Genomic DNA, 8,643 nt, shown 5'->3' with positions numbered 1-8,643 from the left:
GGGGCCGCGCCCATCCGCCTCCGCGCCCATCCGCCGCCGCCCCGGGAGAGGCAGAAGGCGGGGGAGGAAGTGCAACACAAGGTCGTCTGCCGCTCAGGACAAAAATCTCAGTGCCGCCCTCGCCAGTGGCAGCGCTGGGAAGGGAACACACTGGAGGTGGGAGCACGAAGGAAAATGGGGCTTGGGGGCCGGACTGAGAGCCCTTTTCTGCTGGGGAGGTCAAAGGCTGAAGCCGGCTACCGCGTTCAGCACCGCGGACAGCTCCCGGGGGCGCCTTCTGGCTTCTCGGGCTCCACTTGGCCTAATGCGGTAACATTTAAAACTGAGACCATTAGGGTTGTAGTCATAATAAATATTTTTTAATGAAGCGTGTCCAAGTGAGGTGCCTCTTCCCACATGTACTAAAACCATCAAAAAAAAAAAAAAAAAAAAGTCTAGGCAGAGGAGTTTCTCACCCTCTACAAGCTCAACACCAGTGTGCAAACTACAGAGTTAACAAATTAACACGTCTTCTACGGAATGGCTTCTCCAAAGCGTGGTGTGATCTCCTCTTGTGAATTTTTCCAATAATACGTGGAGAAACAGCCTTTCCAGACGATGTTAGTGCATTTCCATCTGAACCCAGGGCAGGTTTCCACGCAAGATTCATCCTGCCTGCACTGGGGGAAACCTCTTGCTTTTAGGGACAAAACCTACACAATTGAACCTAAATAATTGTGGAATATCGATCCCAGGAATCTGTATTTGTCCAAACTCCACAGGCAAGTCTAACGACCACTCAGGTGCCAGCAGTCTCAGCATTCCCATGTGTCCTTCTGTCTGTGCCTACTCTGTCACTCCACCCGCTCTTCCTTGCTCTATATTTTTATTTCTTTTCTCCCTTTACATTTTTGAACAGCTTTTGTATGCTAGCCAGGCTCCCCTATCAGGGCTTGCACATCTTGCCATAACTGCTGATCATCTTGCACTGCACACGGTTAGGTTTTAGCCTTAATTCATTAACGTGAGCATTTGTGTTTAATCATCTCAGGATTAAAAAAAAAATAACTCAGGTTTGGTAATACTCAAAATATAGTGCATCAAGAGGCGCACTAAGAAGAACTTCAGAGAACACACATGCAGATTTGTTTTCTGAAATGAGAGACTGAGTTCAGCATGTGCCGTATTTTAAACATTGTATCATTGGCTACAGAGAGCTTATTTTTAGGAGGAATATAGGCCAATCTCCAAGATACATCAAAACACTTAAAAAAATCCTCTAGGGAGCTTTCCTTAGCTTCTCAAGCCTAGTTTTTTTCCTCCCTCTTTGAAGTACAGTAGCCCCTCGAGAATAATACATATCTGGCTCCAGCACTGTGAGGTACTAATCTATTTTGTCAGCTCTTTGACTACAAATCGCTAGAAATTTGAGATAAAACACACACACACAGTGACTCTACATGTTATGCACAGCTGCACCACATACTATAATTTTTTTGTACATTTTATTTCCCATAGAATTAATGGTTTTCATTTTTATTGCTTGATTTTTAAATATACTTATTAATATAACCTCAGGTCCCACACCAGTTGTCTAATTTCTCTCTTAAGATGCTCCGGTGCATGAGACATCCTGTCGGTTTTGCCTTTGTGAATGACAGCTGTCCTGGGCCTTCTGACCAGCTGTAGACAAGTTATCTTCATACCCAGTGCATGGGTGCCTGGAGGGATCTCCCCACCATCATCCTGGGCATTCTCTCCCCTCTGTTCTGTTTGAATCCCACATTTTCTATTTACTGGTAGAAAATATCTTCTACAAGATTTTGAGAAAAGATGCATGGGATGCAAATTTTTTGAGGTTGTGGATGTAGGAAAATGATATTCTTTTACACTTTCTTGATAGCTTGGCTAGGAATAAAAAATTTGGTTGGAAATAGATTTTGTTTTTTGTTTTTGTTTTTGTTTTTGAGATGGAGTCTTGCTCTGTTGCCCAGGCTGGAGTGCAATGGTGCAATCTCGGCTCACTGCAGCCTGAAACTCGCAGGCAAGCGATCCTCCCACCTCAGCCTCCTAAGCAGCTAGGACTACAGGTGCACGATACCATGCCAAGCTAATTTTCATATTTTTTGTAGAGATGGGGTTTCACCATGATGCCCAGGCTGGTCTTGAACTCCTGGGCTCCAGTGATCTGTTCACCTTGGCCTCCCAAAGTGCTGGGCTGACAGGTGTGAGCTGCTGTACCTGGCCTATGCCAGGCATTTCTTTCTTTCTCTCTCTCTCTTTTTTTTTTTTTTTTAGACGGAATCTTGCTCTGTCGCCCAGGCTGGAGTGCAGTGGCAGGATCTCCATTCACTGCAACCTCTGCCTCCTGAGTTCAAATAATTCTCCTGCCTCATTCTCCTGAGTAGCTGTGATTATAGGCGTGCGCCACCACTGTCAGCTAATTTTTATATTTTTAGTAGAAATGGGGTTTCATCATGTTGGCCAGGCTGTCAGGGTCTCACTCTGTCACCCATGCTGGAGTGCAGTGGTGTGATCACTTAAGTGAGGTGGCCTCTGTATTTCCTTTGTGATTGGTCCTTGTCTTGTTTGGGTGTCTAGACATGTTATATTGAATGTTATACCACTTTGCCTTTATAGTGAAGGAGAAGTGTTTCCTCTTTTTTAATTTTCTGAAAGTGTATAAGGGTAGAGAAACAAGTTCCTTGAAAGTTGATGGTACTAATCAGTAAAACTATTTGGCTTGAAATTTTCTTTGCAGGAAGATTTTCTACTGATAACTATATTTCCAAGTTTTCAAATTTACAGCATACAATTGTTTATAGTCTTATTTTCTGTTTCTTAAAAAGATCTCTCTCTGAAGTTAGATTCCGTTTCTATTCCTGATATCACACTTTTGTGCTTTCTTTTTTTCTTCCTATATCATGCCAGATATTTGTCAAATTAATCTTTTCCAAGAACTAACTTTGACATCATGGACCCTCTTGAATGTATTTTCGGTTTTTATGCTCATTAAATTTGATCTGGCCAGGTGTGGTGGCTCATGCCCGTAATCCCAGCACTTTGTGAGGCTAAGGTGGGTGGATTGCTTGAGCTCAGGAGTTCAAGACCAGCCTGGGCAACATACAAGACCCTGTCTCTATAGAAAAGTACAAAAATTAGCCAGGCATGGTGGTGCATACCTATAGTACTAGCTATTTGGGAGGCTAAGGTGAGAGGATCACTTGAACCCAGGAGGTTGGTCAAGGCTGCAGTAAGCTGTGATCACACCGCTGCACTCCAGCATGTGACAGAGTGAGACCCTGTCTCAAAAACAAAACCAAACAAAAAACACAGTTTTTTTATCTTAAAAATCAGCCTAGTTGCTGAATGGGGAGTGGCCTGGGGGAGGAGGGAGCAGGAAGCCCGCAGGAGGCTGCTGAAGAGGCAGAAGTGAGGGTGGCGCTGGCCCAGGTCAGGCAGCAGAGGGAGGGAGGGAGCTCTTGCAGAAGTGGCCGGGACTTGGTAGTGGCTACTGTGGAACAAGAAGGAGAGCAAGGGGTCCGGGATAGCTCCCCGTCATCTGGAACCGCTGTGCACCCTTCCACAGGGTCCCAAGACCACTACACACTGGGTGGAGCGGATGAGTTGGTCTGGCAGAGAGGGACTCAGCAGTCTTGGAGATAGAGAACCAGCTGGGACCATACCCTCTGCGGAGCAGGGCTGTTTCTGCTCTTCGTGGGGCTACCTGTCTCCTCCAGGCATCACAGTGATTGGCATGTGTTAGACACTCCATAAATATTTCCTGATTAATGAAAGAACAACCAAAAAAATCTGTGTCCTGAACTCACTAGTTGAGCGCCTTAGCCTGCGTGGACTCAGCAATGCCTGTGTAGCCCTCCAATCGGAGTCTGGGCTTACGCTGCCCCCAACACACACCACACACAGCCGCGATGTGCTGCAGGCAGCTCACCCTGCCTCGTGACAGCTGATGGTGACATTTCCAGGAATCTTGAGAGTCAATTTTTAAATACAGTCATTATATAAAATTAAATTGCTACTTATGGCACATCTCTCTCCAACTCCTCATTCAGTGACTCTGGTGGGAATATTTATATCATGGAAACCAGCAAAAGCCACAAATCAGAGTTGATTTCATTTCATTGTTTTAGTCTAGGCTCTAGACTTAAGAATGTGATGAAGGCAGTGTTCATAATGCAATTTAAATTTAAAATGCGTCATATCTGCAGCCATCACATTGTAAACAGCACAAAAGAATTGAGGAGATCTGATCTTCAAAAACTATTATCCCATTTAGCAAAGAAATGGCTTGTGTCATTAATGTATGAGTAAAGTTCTAACATATGTTTGTGATGTTTCATTGAAGATACATTTTCGTTGTTTCACTTTTGTCTTGCTCAAAAATGTAAATGAAAATAACTAACATTCATGTTGAAGCTACATTTGTTTACCAATTACAATCATAGGTTGGCTGCAAGACAAATATTTGGCAAAAATCAACAAAAGCATTAGCTATTAAGTCTGGCTATATGGAGTTATAAGAAAGAATATTGTGTATTTTGTTATTGTAATTGTGTACTACATATCCTATATAGCAATACAATTTATAATGCTCATGTAAGGTATATTTATTCATTCCAAGTTTGTCTGTATGTTTCTGGAGAGCTGGTTGTTAGCTATTTACCAGCACACCACTCCACTTGTTTGTCAATTTATAACCTTCAGCTCAAAGCATTGTTCTCCTGAAGAGGGCACCAGAAGGGGATGGAGCCCAAATAACAGAGAGCACTGCACGGGGAATGGGGGAGAGGCTGTTTACCCAGTAGCAAGGACCTGGCAGGCTGGGTAATTTCAATGTGAATACGAAGAAGGCTGAGTGCTGATCAAGGTGCCATTTACATTTTATACTCACTACCTTCTATTGCGAGGCTCACGACTGGTTTTGTTTATTTCCATAAACATACAACAAAATAATCCTCCAGATCATCTTCGGGAACCTGGACAAAGTCTGAACAAAATGAACCCATCTTCGTTCGGAGCATCATCTCCCTCATGGGAAGCTGACTGCAAAGGAGAAAGGAAGTTAAAAGCAAAGGTCCGGGCAGGCGCAGCTGCGCAGATTTCCCTGGAAGGGAGGCTTCTGCCTGAGGTGCTGGCTTCTGCTCCCTGGGGAGCTGGCGCTTGTTCTCTGTGGTTCAGCAGGCTTCAAGGAGCGATTCTGAAAGAGGGGCTGTGGCCTCATGGCTCTGAGATTTGCTCCTGACTCTTTTTCAACACACACTGCCTGGATTGGAGGAAAGTCACTTACGATTTTCTATCTGAGATTTCCCCATCTCTTAACTGGGACCAAACCTTTGTAGGGGAGGAAACATTTCTTTTCCTCACCCGTCACTAGGGTCATGGCCAGGGCCCCCATTAACAAGAGAAAACCATACAAATTTTATTTAATACAGCCATGCACTTCATAAAGATGCTTCAGTCCACAACAGACCGAATATATGATGGTGATCCCATATGATTATAATACTGTGTTTTAGTTGTCTCTTTTCTATGTTTAGATACAAAAATACTTGCCGTTGTGTTTCAATTGCCTGCAGTGTTCAACACAGTGAATGCTGTGCGGGTTTGCAGTCCGGAAAAAATCAGTGGCCCCACAGAGCCCAGGTGTGCCACCGGTCGTGCCTCTAGGTCTGTGTAAGTGCACTCTGTGAGGTTCCCACAGTGACAAAATGGCCTAGCGACACATTTCTCAGGACACTTCACATCATTAAGTGATGCAAGTTTTACATGACACAGGAACCTTCAGAAATGAGAACCCAAAGACACGGACACCTGTTTTTTCATTTGTTTGTCTGTTTTGAGATGGAGTCTCACTCTGTTGCCCAGGCTGGAGTGCAGTGGGGCAATCTCGGCTCACTGCAACCTCTGCCTCCCGGGTTCCAGCGATTCTCCTGCCTCAGCCTCCCGAGTAACTGGGATTACAGCTAATTTTTGTATTTTTAGTAGAGATGGGGTTTCACCGTGTTGGCCAAGCTGGTCTCAAACTCCTGACCTCAAGTGATCCACCCACCTCGGCCTCCCAAACTGCTGGGATTACAGGCGTGAGCCACTGTGTCCAGCCGACACCTGTGTAGTTTTACACTGCTAAGTCTGATGAAGAAGTGGACAGGTGTGAAGGACAGCTGGACAAAGGAGTGTGATCCCCTGGGAATAAGCTGGGGGACTCCGCAGTGCCCATTTGTGCAGGTTCTTCTCTGTGCCCCTGTCTTCAGAGATGAGACGTTCCTCTCCTCTGGGGGCAGGGAGGGCACCTGTGGAATGAGGGTCATGGACCTGCTGCAGGGACCAGGGGGTGTGGGGAAGGTGAGAGCGAGCTTCCTGCTTCTGCTGTTTTCTCAAATGTCAAGGTGCCACATTCTGGGGTTATGTGTCCTGAACCCCGTCACCTTCCCCGAGAAAGGCTTGTGGGGTCTTCCTGCTATCAGAACAAGCTGTACTGTGGCTTGCGAACCTGCTGTTACGTGGAGTTGGCTCTGGGCGTCATCTTTACCTTTGCCTTATTTTTGGAGACTACAGGTATCCAGATGGAAAGAACCGAAAGTCATGCGTTCTTGCCATTTAGATGGGAGAAAACCTTGGCTAATAAGATGATGTTCAGCTGTGCCGCTACAGGTACTGAGGATTTTTTAAAAAGCACCAGGCTCTAATCCATCTTGAATTAATTTTCGATAAGGAGTAAGGAAAGGATCCAGTAAATCATGCTGCTATAAAGACACATGCACACGTATGTTTATTGCGGCACTATTCACAATAGCAAAGACTTGGAATCAACCCAAATGTCCATCAGTGACAGACTGGATTAAGAAAATGTGGCACATATACACCATGGAATACTATGCAGCCATAAAAAAGGATGAGTTCGTGTCCTTTGTAGGGACATGGATGCAGCTGGAAACCAACATTCTCAGCAAACTATGGCAAGAACAGAAAACCAAACACCGCATGTTCTCACTCATAGGTGGGAACTGAACAATGAGATCACTTGGACTCGGGAAGGGGAGCATTACACACCGGGGCCTATCACGGGGAGGGGGGAGGGGGGAGGGATTGTATTGGGAGTTATACCTGATGTAAATGACGAGTTGATGGGTGCTGACGAGTAGAAGGGTGCAGCACACCAATATGGCACAAGTATACATATGTAACAAACCTGCATGTTATGCACATGTACCCTAGAACTTAAAGTATAATAATAAAAAAAAATTTTAATAAAGTTAAAAAAAAAAAAAAAGTACCAGGCTCGGGCTGGGCGCTGTGGCTCATGCTTGTAATCCCAGCACTTTGGCAGGCCGAGGCGGGCGGACCGTGAGGTCAGGAGTTCGAGATCAGCCTGACCAACATGGTGAAATCCCGTCTCTACTAAAAATACAAAAATTAGCCGGGCATGGTGACTCATGCCTGTAACCCCAACTACTCGGAAGGCTGAGGCAGGAGAACCGCTTGAACCCGGGAGGCGGAGGTTGCAATGAGCCGAGATCGGGCCATTGCACTCCAGCCTGGCGACAGAGCGAGACTCCGTCTCCATACAAAACTCCCTCGGAGTGCTCGCGGCCGGGATCGCGCCTAGAGCGGGTGCGCGCAGGGCGGGTGCACGTACAGGACGGGTGCGCGCGCAGGCCGAGGACCCTGCACTCAGGGTCTGCGCTCTGGTCGAGGGCTCGTTCCCGGGAGAGTTTCCTTTCCTGTTCCCTACCCTGAGCGGCTGCCGCTCGCGCCTTTGGTCTGACCCAGGCCGGCCATGGCTTCAGCTTGGAGGAGCTACAGAAAGATCCAGAAGAGGTAAAGTTGTTGTTGGAAAAGGCAACTAGGAAAACAGTACGTGATGCCCTTCCAGCTGAAAAATCCAAAACTGAGACAGAAATGAACAGGATGCGGCAGAAATCACAGAGGAAAGCAGAACTCCTTGACAGCGAAAAGCCAGCTGCGGTGTTGGCTTCCATTACAGGGGACCTACAGTGACACTCGGTGACTATGCACGGGGTCAGCCAGGTGAGGAGGCCAAGTTCCCGCTGAGAACGTGTAGATGCGCTCGCCAGAGAGGTCGTGTGGTCTCTTGGTATAGGATCTAACTGGGCAGGGTTATCCATGAGGGTGAACAATCCATTGACACCTACTTCTGTGGAAGGCAAGGCGGATACAGTTCTTACCTTCTGTAGAAGGAAAGCAGAAAACACGGGTGGGATCACCTGACTCAGGTTGAAAAAGGGTACAAATAAACAGAAAAGGCCCCTGTGACACTGGAATAGACCATAGGGAGGGGCTGACGAACGTTCTAGAGGAAGTGGATGAGGATGGAGATAAGGCTGTGCAGAGAACCATTCGTAAAGCCTGGCTGGAATCAGGAGCCAAACGAGCCTAGGGGACAGGTTCTGAGACTTTAAAGTCCTTTTGGGAACTGTGATGTGAAAGTGCTGGTGTTCCCAGTAGGGGAATACTGGTGAGCTACACATAGGCACTTACAGGTAACTTCTTACAGGGGCCTCTTCTTTTTTTTTTTTTTTTTCTGGGACGGAGTCTCGCTCTGTCGCCCAGGCTGGAGTGCCGTGACGGGATCTCAGCTCACTGCAAGCTCCGCCTCCCGGGTTCCCGCCATTCTCCTGCCTC

Source organism: Mandrillus leucophaeus, unplaced genomic scaffold, assembly GCF_000951045.1.
Source record: "Mandrillus leucophaeus isolate KB7577 unplaced genomic scaffold, Mleu.le_1.0 Scaffold166, whole genome shotgun sequence".
NCBI lineage: Eukaryota > Metazoa > Chordata > Mammalia > Primates > Cercopithecidae > Mandrillus > Mandrillus leucophaeus.
Note: the sequence above shows the minus strand (reverse complement) of the source record.